We start from the raw sequence: 17,889 nt of genomic DNA on the forward strand, positions 1-17,889 counted from the left end.
GGCTATCAAAAGATATAGCGTCTGGGGTCTTAAAGGCTTGTAGGCAAACAAGCGGCCATCTAGCTCAGAAACAACAAAGTCCACAGAGAAGAAGCAAACGAGCCTGTGCGAACAAGTAGAGTTTAAGTTCCAAGATCCCATAAAAGAAAACGAAAAACTACTGGGTGATAAAGTATTGTTGGAAGACATAGTTACCATATGACTATAGTTACACATATGATAGCGCTAAACAAAATAAACCACACAACAGTACTTAGTTAGCAGATTTCTGAGTTTGGTAATTTCTCATAGGACAATTAGCTATCAACACAATTTCTTTCAATGCAAACATAAGTATACATGAAAACAATAATGTTTGGATAAACAAATATGCATACTGTATTTAATTTCTTTATTTTCTTTGCTTTTTCTCTATTCGATCAGTGACATAAAAACCTCTGATGAGAATTTTTGCAACAATGCATGAACAAGAGAACGTCTAATTATAGCTATTTCATTTCAGAAGCTCAGGTACAGGAACAAAGTTATGCGACATTACAAGGTTTGAATGAATGTGTGATCAATTTTTTACTCTCATTTTTCCAACCAAGGTGAATATGAGCCAGGAACTTGAAGTCTGTGTGTTTTACAGTACCTTATTCCAACCCTGACAGATACTCAGTGCAGCTGGAAGAAAAGGTTAATGTGTTTTGTGTGACACAAAGGGGACCAGCAGTAATTGAGAATTAAAGGTTGCTTTGAAAGGATTGTGTACAGGAAAGTGAAGCAATGAACAGAATGAATAATGCTCATTCGTTATCACACAAGGAAATGACAGTGACTAAGGTCTAGGTGCTCCATTCCCTTACCAAGACATAGTCACTGTGTAAAGCCCCAAACACTAAGACTTAACTATGGGATAAAGGGAAAAGATTCACAAATTGGCTGAAACATTTGTATTTGACATTTGAATAAGGGTTCAAAATGGATATTAAGTTCTGTTAAAGTATATCCCTGGGGGACTTCCGCCAAGATGACGATGAAGTAAAGGGGGCCACATTGAGAGCTCCGTGCAATGAGCTCTGCTCCAACACCTTCTCCAGAATTGTAATGTGACTTGCCCACCGTATGCGTTGTAGAATTACAGTGACTTATGGCTTGGTGCCCAGCCTATCCGAGCCTGCACTGCCTGTGCCACAGCAGCTTTACAACATTGCCAGCCCCTGTCCAGCTGGCCCACCCCCGCGGCTCCCCAGCCCATCCTGGACTTGAGGCTAACCTACCTCCACTGGCCCCCACATAGCTACCTATAGCTTCTCTGCAGCCAATGGCCCCCAATCAGTCTGCACAGTGACACCCTCTTTGCTTGCAACCACCTCACCTGCGTTGACTGAGAGGGACACTTAATCTGCCCTCCAAATCAATAATCCCAGCTGTCCAGGAAGAGTGTAAAACCATAGTAAGATAGGGAAGCAGCCCAATCCCGCAGTGCAGTCAGATACAGGTATCAAATAGAATAATTCTTACTAGCTTCCCAGAGACATAACTCAGGGCTCCAGGACACCCAGGAAAATGCCACCGAGCTCCACCAAAATGACATGCAGATAACAATGTACAGCAGAAACCTCTACACCAGTGTTTCTCAACCTGTGTGTTGCGACCCCTTTTGGGCTCAAACGACACTTTGACAAGGGTCACCTGATTCATAACAGTAGCAAAATGACAGTTATGAAGTAGCAACAAAAAAAATTTTATGGTTGGGGGGTCACCACAACATAAGGAACTGTTTTAAAGGGTCATAGCATTAGGAAGGTTAAAAACCATTGCTCTACACAAAATCAAGAGAAACAAATGCAATGCCTGAGTAAGACCTTAACCTAATGTTGCACATAGAAGGAGACACTGAAGTGCTACAGAAAGAAATCTTCAGAATGCTCTTAAAGTCATACCGGATATGAGGGAATCAATACAGGAAAAGGAAGAAATAATAGAAAAGATAGAGTCCACATAACGAAGGGAAATATAAGACTTAATGGACAAAACAACAGAATCAAAGAACAAAATAAGAGATTTCACTAACAGGTTAGAAATGGTGGAGAACCGTATCAACAACCTCAAAGATAGCTAAGCAGACATCAACCAATGGGAAAGGCAATCAAACAAGGTAATTTAAAAAGCTGAAGAAAATCTGAGAACAATGAGTGATGCTCTGAAGAGCAACAACCTTCAAATAATTAGGATATCAGAAGAAGACATAACGAAGAAATCCACAGCCAAAATAGTGAAGGAATTCCTGGAAGAAAACTTCTCTAATTTAATGAAAGAGAACCAGACAATCATCCAGGAAGCAGAGAGGACACAAATAAGTCTGAACCCCAAGAAGAATACACCAAGGCATATAGTAGAGAAATTATCCAACATTTAAAAAAGGAAATAATCATAAAAGCAGCTAGTGAGAGAAAAAAAGGCAGTCACCTATAAGGGTACTGAGATATTAGCATGCTCAGACTTGTCAGCAGACACCATGAAGAAGAGGAAACAGTGGAGTAGCATCTTCCAATAGTTGAAAGAGAACGATGGCATACCACAAATCCTCTAACCCGACAAATTATCCATCAAAATAGATGGAGCGGTAAGAGTTTTCCTGGATAAGGAAAATTTCAGATAATAGGTTAAAAACAAACAAACAAACCAACACTACAAAAAAATCTTGCCAACTCACTTGAGACAGAAGACCAATATTCACAGAGCACAAACACAAGATCACCAAACATGGTGTAACACTATCCAGAAGTGAATGCATTCAAAACAACCCCAAGAAGATATTAATCAATGACTAAAAGAAAGCAAGAATAAATCCCCCTCCCCAACCTCCCACCCCCGCCATATAACACAACAGAGCTAAGGAGGGAGATAGGAAAATACCCACCACAAAAGGATGTAATAACTCTGTAAGTTAATGGTCTGAATTCACCCATTAAAAGACAAAGGTTAGCAAACTGGATTTGGAAACAAAACCCATCAATCTGTTGTCTGCAAGAGACACATCTTGTTTTCAGACAAAAGAAAGTTGAGAATCAAAAGCTGGAGAAAAGTGTACCAAGCGAATGACAATTAAAAAAAGCAGAAGTAGCAATTCTAAATTCTGACAAAATTCATCTCAAGGTAAAGGACCTAACAAGAGATAAAGACAGACACTACATAATGCTCTAAGGATCAGTACATTAAGAGCCCGTGAGCATAATAAATATATATGTATCCGAGAGACGTGCAAAATAAGTCAATCAAATCCTTTAGAAGATGTAAAAAGAAATCACAGGTTCAACAATCTTAATAATCTCTGAGAAAGATAGATCAGTGGGAAAGGAGCTCAACAAGAAGGCTACAGAACTAAACGCTACTATTAGACAACTCGACCTGATAGACATATTTAGAGCTCTCCACCCAAATAACAAAAATTAATACACAGTCTATTCAAATTCACATGGCACGTATTTGAAAATAAATCATATGCTGGGACACAAGTCTAGCTTGAGTAAATTCAAGCATAGAGGTTACACAGACTTCCCTCTCTTACCACTTTTCCATAAAGCTGTAAATCACCAAAAGAAAGATTTTTAAAAACCAAGGGCAAATAAATGGAGGCTGAAAATATTGCTCTTCAAAATGAGTGGGTACTGGCCCTAAATAGAGATGAAATTAGAACGTTTTTAGAAGTGAAGGATAATACAACGTACCCAAACCTATGAGATACAACAAAGGCAGTTTTCAGAGGATGTTTGATAGTGATAAATGTACATAAGAAGGAAGAGAGACTTATACTTGATAATCTATCACAAAACCTATAACAATTAGAACAGTCATCAGAATAATCTCTTTAATAGCAAAATAACAGAAATAATGAAAATCAAGGTGGAGGTAAATGAGTGGGAAAAAAGAAAACAATGCAAAAAAAATCAATGCAGTAAAATGATGGTTTTTCCAAAGGTTTAACAGAATTGATAAACCATTGGCAAATCTAACCAAAGATTGAATGTAGCTGGCATTAATATCCAGGCTGAGGGATGCAACGGGGGAAATTACATCGGACCCTAATTAAATTAAAAAATTAATTACACAGTACTCCAAAGGTGTATACTCCAATGAATACAACAATCTGGTAAACATGGACAAACACTTGGAAAAACAATCCCTCCCCAAATTATCCCACATAGATGTCAAGAAGTGGAGCAGACCCATAGCAAAAGAAGAAATAAATAAGGTTATTAAGGAACTAACAAAAGTCCTGGACCAAATGGCTTCACAAGAAAATTCTACCAAGCATTCAGGGAAGAGCTGACACCAATTCTACACAAACTGTTCCAGGGCATAGAAAAGGACGGCAAACTTCCCAACATATTCTATGAAGTTAATATAATACTGATACCACAACTGGGCAAGAAGCCCACAAGAATAGAGAACGCCAGAATGATATCTCTAATGAACATAGATGCAAAATCCTTAACCAAATTTTGACCAATAGAATACAAATGTACATAAAATGAATAACTCATCACGACCAAGTGGGATTCATACCAGGGGTGCTGGGATGGTTCAACATCTAAAAGTCCATTAACATTATCCATCACATTGACAAGAAAAAGGACAAGAACCACATCATAATATAAATAGATGCAGAAAAAGCATTTGACAACATTCAATACCCATTCCTAATTGAGACACTCAGAAGATAGGATGACAAGGAAATTACCTCAATAAAATATGAGCTAAATATGAAAAACTAACAGCCAGAGTTATGATAAATGTAGAAAAAACAAAAACAATACCATTGCAATAGTAGACCAAACAAAGATACCCCTTGTGCCCACTTTTATTCAACATTGTCCTGGAAGTCCCTGCTAATAACATAAGGCAACAGAAGGACATCAGAGGTCTTTGTCTGGGGAAGAAAGAAGTGAAACTATTGCTATTTGCAGGGGATATAGTTCTATATATTGAAAACCCCAAATGTTCCATAATAGGAGTGCTGGAAGCGATAGAAGAATATGATAGAGTGGCAGGATACAATAGAAGCAAGAAGTCAATTGGATTGCTAGGTACAACTGATGGGATTGCGGCAACAGACATCAACACGGTGGTACCCTTCACAAAAGTCAAGCATAAATTGAGATATCTAGGGGCATACTTAACCATAAAAGCAAAAGTTCTGTATGAGGAAAATTTCAGAACATTATTACATGAAACCAAAAGAGACCTGCACAAATGGAAGAATATCCTATGCTTGTGAATTGGAAGACTCAATATTGTAAAGATGACCATACTAGCCAAGGCATTATATAACTTTAATGCAGTTCGGGTACAATTGCCAGAATCTTTTTTCAAAGAGAGGGAAAAACTGATTACCAACTTCATATGGAAAGAGAAGAAGCCCAGAATTGGCAAATAATTCTTCAAGAAGAAGAATAAAGTGGGATGGCTGGCATTACCTGATTTTACAACATATTATACAGCCACAGTGGTCAAAACCACTTGGTACTAGTATAATGATAGATACCTGGACCAATGAATAGGAACAGGAAATCCAGAAATAAAATCAGCGGCATATAAACAACTAATTTGACAAGGACCCAAAAAACCTCAAATGGGAAAAGGATGCCTTATTTAACAAATGTTGTGGAAAAATTGCATATCTACCTGGAGAAAATTTAAGCAAGACCGTTACCTTATCTTTACATAACAACAAATTCAAGGTGGATTACAGACTTCAAGGTAAAACCCCAAGCTCTCACGATCATCAATGAGAGAATTGAGACAAACCTATGAACCTTGTTGCAGAGAATACATAGGTTATCAGAAAGAAGTGAGGATACACACACAAAGGAAGTTAAAATAGACAAGTGAACATACTAAAAATAAAACACTTGTGTACATCAAAAGAGTTCATCAAAAGAGTAATAAGAGAGCCCACAGACTTGGAAAAGATATTTAGCAATGATATATCAGGCAGTGGGCATATTACTAAAATCTATAGAACCCTGCAAATTTACAAGAAGAAAAAAAAAATAACCCAATGAGGAGTTGGGCAAAAAGACTTGAGCGAAAGATTCACAAAGGAATAAATCCAAATGGCCAATAAACACATGAGAAAATGTTGTCGATCATTAGTCATCTGGGAAATGCAAATCAAAACAACCATGAGCTAACCACTTCACACCCACAAGGACAGTCCAATTCAGAAAACCAGTAAGCAACAAATGTTGTAGGAGTGTGGTGAGATAGGAACTCTAATTCACTGCTGGTGATTTTGTAGATATGTACAGCCACTGTGGGAAGTGATCTGATGATACCTAAGACAGATGGAAATTGCATCACCTTACGACCCAGCAATTTCCCTATTGCACATATATCATATACCCAGAAGAAATAAGAAACAGACTACTATCAGACATCTGTGTGCCAATGTTCATGGTGGTGCAGTTCACAATTGCCAAGAATTGGAAACAGACTAAATGTCCATCAATAGACAAATGGATTACAAAATTCTGGTATATATACACATAAGAGTATTATGCATCCCTATAAAGCAATGATGAAACAATGAAGCATCTTGTCTCATGGAAAGAGTTGGAAGATATAATGCTGAGTGAAGTTGCCCACTCACAAAAGGACAACTAATATGAGTCCACTGAGGTAAGTTCAAACAGCAGAATGGGAATAGGGGAAAATGCACATAATGCACAATTCCCACACTAAGGACCAGATACTCTGGCATGAGTCAGACCAACCCCAATGACGCGTATGGTATCAAAAAAAAAGAAAAAAAGAGAGAGAGAGAGAGAAAGAAGGAATAAAAAACGTGCAGATGCACCTGTGCTGAAAGACATCCACCCCCACCCCCACCCCCTAATGTCTTTAAGGCCCACAGAGGGAGGAGAGGAAAAAACCCCAGCAATGGGGGACCATGGCACTAATCCACCCATGAGGAGTGTATTGTTTATGTCTCACAGGAAAGAGAGAAGAGTAGACCTTTGAGGTAGTTCGTCTACTATGCCAACCTGGCCAATAAACACGTAGGGTTATTTGAAGGGCGGAGGGATAAATGGCTCAGTGAGCCTCACCTTTCTAGTTCTCGGGTCTCTTGCTTTCTGACAGTTAGACCAGGGTGCACCTTCCTTACCCAGTTCTTTGCTTCAGCTGGCAAGGCTCACTTCCTGCAAGACATTCCTGAGGAGGAGCCACATGGACCTAACCTGATGCAGCCCTGGGTGCTGGAGCAGCCGTGTGGAGACCCCTGCCAGCGCTGAGATGCTTACATGGTCACTGATTCGGCTTTCCTCCTGCAGTCAGCATCATTGCGTGTATTTTGTGAGATGGAGGAGTTCTTTGTGGAGTTCATATGGGCTAATGTTGAACGTGTGGGCTTGGGCAGCACCGGGTTGGGATGTTTTCTTGATGTGCACTTAACCTTTATATAAAATTCTCTCTTCTACATGAGTTTCTGTGGACTTGTTTCTCTAACGTACCCAGACTAACACAACCTCATTTTGGCGCAGCAATCCTAGAGAGCAACCTTCCTTCACAGAGCAGCTGGTTAACAGAGAGGGCTACAGGCCGACCCCAGCTCAAGACATTATATGTCCGTTAGTCTCCTCCCTAGATGACAGCATTACAGATAACACTAAAGACGAAGACCCAGGAAAGTGGCTAGGCTCTCCACCCACTTGAGAGCAAACTGAGAGGGGAGTGCAACAGACCAGCAATGGGAGCAGAGCCATGACCCCGATTATAGATCTCTGACCTGGGAATGCAATGAACACCACATCTGAACTGGTTGAGGGTTACTCACAAGCAGGCAACACCGAAAGTGTATAGGTGGAATGGGGGAAGGGGGCTCTACACCACTCCATCCCTGACAACAGGAAGATCAGTGGAGACTTAAAGGTAGCGCGCCCTTCAGCCAACAGTGATGATGACTGAAAGAGTATAAATGCTTTTGGATAAGTGGGTCTTGGGATATTGAACCTGGAGATAAATGGGGACTGATTTACAGATCATAACAAGTCCTTCCCCCTATTTAACAAAGAGATAGTCATCTACTCTTGAACAGGATAACTAGAATAGCAAGATAACATGGAACTATGTACAGTGGTGACCAGACGTCCTGGGACAGTCCCAATTTTTAACAATTTTCCCGCGTCCCGTGGCTTTTTTAAAAAGTCCCAATTTTTGGAAAGAATGCACGACAAGCTAGAGGTATGTGGTTTTCGGCTGCCATGTGGCTATTTCGCCAGGATATGAGTTTTACCAGTGGTGTCCCACTTTACCAATGTTAAAATCTGGTCACCTTAATTTCTCTCTCCTTTTCTAAAACCTATTTATTTATATCTCTTTTCTTCTTTCAGGTGTATATTTGTTTTAGGCAGATAGGAAAAATAAGCCCAAGGAGACAGCGGCAGGACCGATGGTTCTGGGGCGGTATAGGAGAGGATCAGGTGGGGGAAGGGGAGCGGTGAGCCAACAAGGACAGGGACAGGGGAATGGCAAGGGAATTAAAACAAATGGTGAGGAGGGTCTAACGTTCCGGGTTGTGTTTGGTCAATTGAAACCTAACTGAGAGGAACTCTGAAGAAGTGAACGACAGGTAATCATGATGGTGGGGCAGGAGGAAATATACATTTTTTTCAACATTGAAAAAATATCTGGATGTCCTCACAATACACAAAATTAGTAGAATCTCCTATTACATATAAAGTTGAAGGAATTATATTAAAAGAACTTGAGAATGACTTGTAATATAAAATATGTGTGGCAGATCTCCCATGTGCTTTCTTACATTTTCTGATCCGTTGCAATTAGACAAGCAATAAAATTGTTCTGAATTTTGAGGTATTAGAAGAAGTGAAACATGGTATTTCCGGTTTAAGTATTTAATTTCTGAACTAAGAACTTCCGGTGTTTTCTCCTGCTGCAGTGACTCTGGAGGCCACATGTGTCAGGAGACACAATCAGATGGAGGTGCACTCTGTATTAGCCTAGATCCTTGAATTATGGGGTGAAACAAAACCTCCACCACCACACCACCACCCCCGCCAAAATCTTACAAACACACCTGGGATATGTAACATGAACAAAAAATAAACCGATGTGGTAATGAATGAGACTGACATTTTCTGTATAACTTGTCACAGTAGTGTTTTCTGGCATGTACTTATTAATATATTACCCCCATTTCATAATAATATAAATCTAATAGAAATTGTATTCGTATTTAAAAAATCAAATTATAGATCAAGGTGTAAAGAAAATTCCAATTGTCTAAAAACAATTATATATATATATGATAGGTTAAAATACAAATGGTGAAATTATGAGTACTTCACATTTTCTCCCTTAGCTGCATTTTATAGTTTTCTTATCTGATGCCAAAAAAAAAAATGTGAGCAAATATTATCACATATCTCTCAAAACCTTACTATTATAAAATTGATGTACAGGTTGCATATAGTCTTGGATATTTGATGTGATAGATGATAAATTTCAAATTAAAACTAAGCTTTATTATAGAAAATAAATTTCAAATTAAAACTAGGATATTCAAGAGTGATAAACCTCCAAATTTTCTTGACTCAATTTTGTGCTTTTAGTTTGAACGTAGAGCCCAATAATATTTAACATGTTGTCAAAGACAAAAAAAGCAAATATGGAGGCCAATTACTAGACTGTCAACATTTAAAAGCTTAGCTGATGATTTTAAACAAGCAAGAAAAAATACACAAGAACATGTAAACACAGCAGAAACAGTGATTTTCTATAGTAAACTTGATATCTGAGTGACAGAACTCAGGCTAGAACTTCAAATGGCTAAATAAAATATAAAATTACAGAACAGTAGAATGTAAAGATATGTACTTCTGGCTAAGAAAATAGTTTGAGTCGTTAGAAAGGACTATGTTCAGCCTAAAACTTTCACGTTTCTGAAGATCCCATTTCCTCTCTGCTGTTGTTAGTTGCTGTCCAGTCAATTCCAACTCATACGAACTCGTGTGGGCGCAGAACGACTCCACCGTGTGCTAAAATCTGTGACCTCTCAGGAGCCGATCACCCGGCCTTCTTTCTGAGCCATATCTGGAAGGTCAGAACTCTCAATCTTTTGGTTAAGGTTTTAGGACACAATCATTTACGTGACCCAGACTTACATTTTCTCTACTGTGAAATAAACATAAAAATATTGCTCGCCATTATTTTAAGCACTTAGTATGATAATGCACATAATTTTTGAAAGGTGTGCATGATATAAAGCAATCTCTCAATAAATGAGCCATTTTTACTCCTCAGTAATTTTAATCATGGAAAAAATATATAGTTTGGATAATAACACAGCTTTAAGGTTACATTAATTCATAATATACTTGTGAAAAAGTATTAAATGATTAAATGTACCAAGTACCTAGCAAATATATAAAACCATCAGTGTTAGTGTGGGTACTTTAGAGAAACAAATCCACAGAAATTAATGTATAAGAGAGAGTTTTATATAAAGGTTAAGTGCGCATGAAGAAAACATCCCAACCCAGTGCTGCCCGAGCCCACACCAACATTAACCCATTAACCCATATGTCCAACATCAATCCACAAAATCCTCCTCCATCTCACAAAACAGACGCAACGATACCGACTGCAGGAGGAAAGCAGAGTCAGTGAACATGTAAGCATCTCAGCGCTGGCAGCGGTCTCCACACGTCTGCCCCAGCACCCAGGGCTGCATCGGGGTAGGTCCATATGGCTTCTCAGGGATGTCTTGCAGGAAGTGAGCCTTGCCAGCTGAAGCAGGGAACTGGCTAAGGCAGCCGCACCCTGGTCCAAGCACCAGAAAGCAAGAGACCCAAGAACTGGAAAGGTGAGGCTCACTGAGCCATTTATCCCTACGCCCTTCAATAAACACCACATGTGTTTATCGGTCAGGTTGGCACAATGAACGAACTACCTCACCATCCTTATCTTCCTTTTCAGAGTTGTTCTTCACTATTAACATAAACTCATTGCCACTAAGACTTCTATGTAATCTTTCCTATTGTTGTTGTCAACAGTCTTTATGCATTTAATCCAAGATATTATATCTATAGTCACATAATTGTTGCAGGTATAGTCAAGAATGAGAAAACTACTGATAATAAGATGTATTTGGAGGAGTATAATTGAGAGTTAGAAGTTGAATAAATCTAACATTTTGAAGAAGTATATTAAATATAGAGAAAAAATGGACAATGGTCTAGCTGAGGGAAGACTGAGATAAAAGGAGGCTGGTTTATTCTTGCAGCAATGACTTGGTCCCTGTTAGGCTTCTATTCTCTTCTAGGATTGTCAACATAGCAGGAATTGGGAATAACAGGAAGATTGTTTCATGACAGATGAACCTGACCACAAAGAAATGAACTTGAGATCATTGATACAGTTCCCATATGCTACTAACAACTGTCTTCAGCCAATAAAGGCACCCAACTGTGCCAGGCTCAAACTGATGACCTTGAGGTGAAAGGTTCTATTATCACATTTCTTATCACCAGGGCTCTCCATGTTTCTAGAATGATTTCCCTTAATATTCGGTGTTTATTTTCATGGCTATAAACTCATACTTAGATTTGCAATGATATTTACTAGTATATTGCAGAGTATTTTAACTGATGTTAGTTCAAATCAATTTTGGAGAAACCTCCCAGCCAAGGGAATTGCAAGCTAGCTGGTTGACATTGGAGGTCAAATACTCCAGGGTATGAGCCTCAAATCACTTAATTCTTCACAGCAAATTAGAAATGGAACTCCAGCTGGTGCTAAAGAATAAGACAGACTTTCTGGATAAGGACAAGCTGCTGCTTGGATTTTGGATCTTTATATTCCTAAAATAAAAAATATGAGTCTCAATTTTACCCCCAATCTCATTCTTTCAGAGTAAAAGCTTTCTTAACAACAGCAAAAATCTGGCCACCTGATTTCAATACATAAATCTTGCCAAGGTATAAAAATAAAATACGATTTAAACAGCAACCTGCAATCTCCTGTTGACGACCAGCTGTGCCTCCTATTAGTATTAATGGAAGTTACACAGGCATAATAAGAAGGAGGGAGAAAATGCCACCTTATGCTTTCTGCACACCTTAACATTTTTATAGCAAGTCTGATTACAAGGGTTTACTTGAGCGGCAATTAAACACTGATTGATTACTAAGTACAATTTGTATTCTAGGCAACATGTAAATGGCAATGAAATTTTGAGTTAGGAAATGGAATACATTTTTCTGACATCAGAGAAAGAATCACAATCACTTTCAGTCTTCTTTTAATAATATATTTTATCCTAAGATGATAAGCCTTGATTTCATTTCAGAAAGAATAAATGGTGTAACTTTTGAAAATTGTACTTTACCTTTAGACTACTGTTCTTTTCATGATAACAAACCATTTTAATGAAAAGCATACTATTAGTCACAAATATACTGACTTTGGCTGTAATCATGGCTGTAAACAATATTTTTTTTTGTCATGAGATTATGGCATCACAGAAGTAATGTCTATTTTTAAGTGGGAAGCAAAGAAAAAAACGTATTTATCAAATGCCCATCATCAGCCGAGGAAGGCCAGGGAATGATGAGGAACAGGTCATCAATTGTTCATATGTAAATTCTATTTGAAATTGAAGAAAAGTGAAAGAAGTTCACAGTAGCCAGAGTATGACAAGGGCCTGTTGTTAGGTGATTTGGAATCATTTCCACGCATCCTACATGAATGCAGAGGCCATCTCAAAAATAGATCTGGCATAAGGAACACAAATGACTGAAGACCAGAAGAGTTCTGAAATGAAATCAAGGATATCATACATCAAGAAAGCAAAAGGTCATTTAAAAGATAGGAAAGAAAAGACCAAAATGGATGACAGAAGAAACTCTGACACTTTTTTCTTGAACAGAGTGTAGCTAAAGTGAAAGAGGACATGGTGACATAAAATCGCTGAAAGGATGTCAAGGGATGACACTAAAAGGCAAAGCACAGTTGTAAAATGGGAAAAGACTTGTTCTCCAGCTGACAGAACTGAGGAAGAACGTTAGGTCTTGAGTTGAAATATTGAAAAGTACTATGAGAAAACTATTTAATGACACAAGAAGCATCAAAAGAAGATAGAAGTAATAGAGTCACTGTACCAAAAATTATTGATCAACAATCAATTCAAAAGGTAGTTAAGAATTGATGATAGAGCAGGAAGAGTTCAAGATAAAGAAACTGACAGCATTGGTGAAAAATAAGCCTACAGGAATTGATGAAATACAAATTGAGACGTTTCCACAAATACATGCAAGAGTAGAATCACTTGTGTGTCTATGCCAAGATATTTGGAAGACCAACCTGGACAACTAACTGGAAGAGATCTATATTTGTACCTGTTCTGAGGAAAGGTGATCCAACAGAATAAAAAAATGTATCAAACAAAGTCATTAATACCACACACAAGTAATAATTTCATGCGCTGATTATAACAGATTTTGGATGACATTGCAAAGAATGAGCATTCTAGAACACTCACTTGTGCTTATGTGTAACATGTGCATAGACCAAAAGACAGTCATTCAGCCAGTTCAAAGGGATGCTGCATGGTTTAAAACTAGGAAAGGTGTGCATTTGGGTTGGTTCCTGTCACCAGAATCATTCAATTTGTATGTTGAGCAAATCATCCTAGGAGCTGGACTATATGGAAGACAATATGCATGAGGATTGGAGGAAGACTCATTATCCTGCTGTATAAAGATGACACAACTTTTCTTGTACTTTCTGATGCAGATCAAAGATCAAGTCTTCAATTTGGATCACACTTGAACATTCAGCAAAAAAAAAAAATAGCAACTGGACCAATAAATACCACCATGATAAAAAATAAAAGTTTTAAGGATAACACCCATAGAAATAGCAGTACCAAAATCAAATGCTAAATTACATTAGCCAAATCTGCTCCAAAAGAAAGGCCTCTTGAAATTATTTAAGAGCAAAGATGCCACTTTGAGGCTTAAGGTACACTTGACAAGCCATGGCATCTTCAATTGCCACGTATGTATGTGAAAATTGGACAATGAGTAAGGGAGGCAGAAGAATTGATGCATTTGAATTATGGTGTTTAAGAGGAATATTGAATATGCTATGTACTACCAAAAGAATAAACAAATCTGTTTTGGAAGAGAAACAACCAGAATACTTCTTAGAAATGAGGATAGTAAGACTTAGCCTCATGGACCTTGGATTTGTTTGGACAAGTCCCTCTTGATTATTCAGCATTATGCAGCAAAAGAGAGGAATTCTCTTAACAAGATAGTGTGTTATTCCAGGTTGACTAGAGAAACAAATCCAGGGACACATATGTGTCTAAGAAAGAGCTTTATACCAAAGAGCAATTGTATATTGAGAAGACATCCCAGCCCAGTCCAGATCAAGTCAATAAGTCCAATATTAGCCCATTTGTCTGATACTAGTCCTTAAATTCTTCAGACTTACGCAGCACATACAATGGTGACGAATGCAGGAAGATCACAGGTCAATGGGTGGTGGAAGCCTCTTCAGGGCTCTGGCTGCCATCAGCATGGCTCCATGCGGTTTGTCAACAGGAAGGTGAAGCAGAGAGAGAGTGTGTCCTGCCTCCAGGGAGGAAGACGGGATGTGACCTGATTGACAGGCTAGACTCCACCCCTTCATTCTATTTATGAAGTTGGCATGAAATTTGAAAGTACCACAGATGGATTGACCCAATGACTGCAATTTTGGGATCAAACATAGCAACGATTGAGAGGCTCATGCAATCCCAAGCAATGTTTCCTTCTATTGTATAGAGGGTCACTGTGAGTCAAAACTAACTACAGCACCAAACGATAACCGTCATGTGCCTGAGATGACGTTCTCCTCGATGCAGGAATTACAGCAGAGAATAAGAAGGAAAATGGTCTTTGATGCATAGTACACATGATTTAGAAGGAGAAGCGAACAATTAGACATAAAAATACAAACATAGCAGCAGTGCATATTCAGTGGAGATAAAATAATCAGGAAAAAGAGATGAACATTGCCATGCATATGTGTCAATTCATGCGTACGTGTGTATTCAGAGGGCTAATTGGCATACAGAGAGAGAACTGAAAGCCCCTTTGCTTGTTGCTCCTTGTGTCTGAAATATCCCGATGCAAGACAGATTATTGAATGATAGCCTGCTCTGTACCATTTTAATATTATCCCAAAGTCAGGAGAGCTAAGAAATCGGCATACTGGAAACAGTGATGCCAGAGAGGCTGAAGAAACAAGGAGCTGGAGTACAATGGGGAGGAGGAGACATCAGAGATGTAGGGGTTTCAGGTCATATTGGTCCTTGTCGGAATAAGGTTTTTACTTTAATTTTAATGAGAAATCCTTGAGAGGCATTCAATTGGAGAGTATTTTGACCATGTTTTCATTCACCTAGTTCTTAAAATTTTTTTCAGCAGTTTTATTGGTAAGTAATTTATGTATCAGATAATTCAATAGTTCAATCATTCAATCATATAATGGAGAACTGTACAATCACCCCACACCAATTTTAGAGCATACTCCCTTCCCCCCATGGCTAAATCACCTCCAAGATGAGTCATGCAATCACAATCTATTCCAGTGCACCCTCCCCACTCCTGTCTTCATTATTTCACTCCCCAAATCCCTTTACCCTCCCTACACTTAAAACCCCTTTCTTCCATAAAACCCCTTGTAGCAGTTATTCTCATTGTGCAGCCACATTTCTTGTGCTTCACAGCTGGGAGACCCAACAGAAAACAGTAACAAACAAAATCGCACTAAGATGGTGAGGATAAAAACATAATAGTATACAGACAAAAATACAAATAATGTGTACAAAGGAAAGCACCCCAACAACATTAAAAAAGCCGGGGAAGAAATTTCTGTCATGAGACCAGTAAGAGATCCTTGAACCCAGAACAAATTCAGGTTGCATCTATAGGGTGGTAACTGGCCAAGTATCAAGTTCACCCAGCATAGTCAAGATTACAGCGGTCTCTGCCTGATATTAAGGCTGTTCTTAGCCTGTTGCTAGAACAGATCTGCAAGTGACTCAGTCTGAAGAGATACTCCGGAGATGGATTGTGGCCTCCCACATTCCCCCACAGCCCTCCACAAATTGGGGGTTCATATTTTTTGCTCTGAAGCTTGTCTCCTCATCATATTCAAATTTTATAATTGCCATCTTTGGATCACACACGCTGGAATCACCTAGTTCTTATATGCCAAGAGATGTATCATAAATTTGACCTAAATAGATATCTACAGTATTCCTGATAAAATGGCCTATACATACTTGTTGTCATTTTTATTACTAAGTGTAAAAGAAGATAGGGTACTAATCTTATAATTGGAAGTATTTAAAACTAAAGATAGAAATTGATTCCATTTCAAGATATTTTTATCATGAATGTCCAGGAAAGGTGAAAGAAAATAAAAACAACCTTCTATGATGTGTATTAGCCTGGGTTGACTAGAGAAACAAATTCATAGATATTCATATGTGTATAAGAAAGAGCTTTATGGGTGAAGAAAAAAAAAAGAAAGAGCTTTATATAAAAGAGCAATTGCATATTACGAATACATCCCAGCCCAGTCAAGATCAAGTCCATAAGTCTGATATTGGCCCATATGCCCAATACCAGTCTGTAAATTCCTCTTCAGACTCATGCAACACATGCAATGATGCAGAATGCAGCAAGATCACAGGTCAGTGGGTGGAAAGTCTTGTGGATCCAGTAGTGGTGGAAGCATCTCAGCACTGGCATGGGTCTCGACATGGCAACTCCAGCTCCAGGGCTCTGGCTCTATCAGCACAGCTCCAAATGGCTGGTCAACAGGAACGTAAAGCAGGGAGTGCATGTACCTAGCCTCCAGTGGGCTATTTATGTCTGTGGTGCCACCAAATGAGGTCATCAAACTGTGACCTGATTGACAGGCTAGATTCCACCCCTTTGCAAGTTGACAGGAGATTACGTAACTGCCACAAATATCTATAAAACAAAAAATTCGAAAGAGCCATTTTAGATCATGTTACCCAATAACTTGCCTTTTTGAGCTTGGAGTAGAAATGGTTGTTTGTATTTCTTTGGGCATCTTCCCATATACAACGGCCTCAGATCTTCCATAGTTTTTTCCGTTGTTAACTGCAGTTAAGTGATTTTGTTTATGCTCATACTTATGTAGACAAAATGTTAAAACTATTATTACTCAATTGAACTTTTTTGCTTTATCAAACTTTTTTCTTTGATATCATTTCAAAATAGAAAATGATTGTCTTAAAAAATCTATCTAAAAATAATTTTTTCAACTGAGCTAGTTTTATCTTCATGAGGTTAAATGATCTTACCTTCTTTCATCTTTTCTCTACTTTTATCACTTCAACTTTTTATGTTGTTTCCAGAGCAATCTGCTTTAAAATATTGCTTACTTTTTGTACAATATGTCAGATGAGCTGTTTAAAAATGTGCAGTTTATGTTTAGCAATTAAGCTCAGTTCAAAAGAAAGGTGAAAGATCAATAATGTATAATTTGTTCCATTTGTTTGGAAATCTGTTAGAACTCAGTATGTAAGTACCTGCGTGGCTATTCTGGGGTCTTCCAAAATTTTGGGGGTAAATAGAATTAGATAAAAAGGGATTTTCCAATGAACTTTTTGTAGTTCCCTTGGATGTATCATACATGCAAATTGTATACAGACAGTCTTCTTTTTTTAGGTGAGTTTCAGATTTTTTTTTTAATTAAACATTTGTAGCAATCCTGCATTGAGCGAGTCTGTGCCATTCCCCCCACCCCCACCCCCACCCTACAGCATGTGTTCATTTTGGGTTTCTAGCA

Source organism: Echinops telfairi, unplaced genomic scaffold (genome assembly GCF_000313985.2).
Source record: "Echinops telfairi isolate 266 unplaced genomic scaffold, ASM31398v2 ScPeMD7_443;HRSCAF=831, whole genome shotgun sequence".
Lineage (NCBI taxonomy): Eukaryota > Metazoa > Chordata > Mammalia > Afrosoricida > Tenrecidae > Echinops > Echinops telfairi.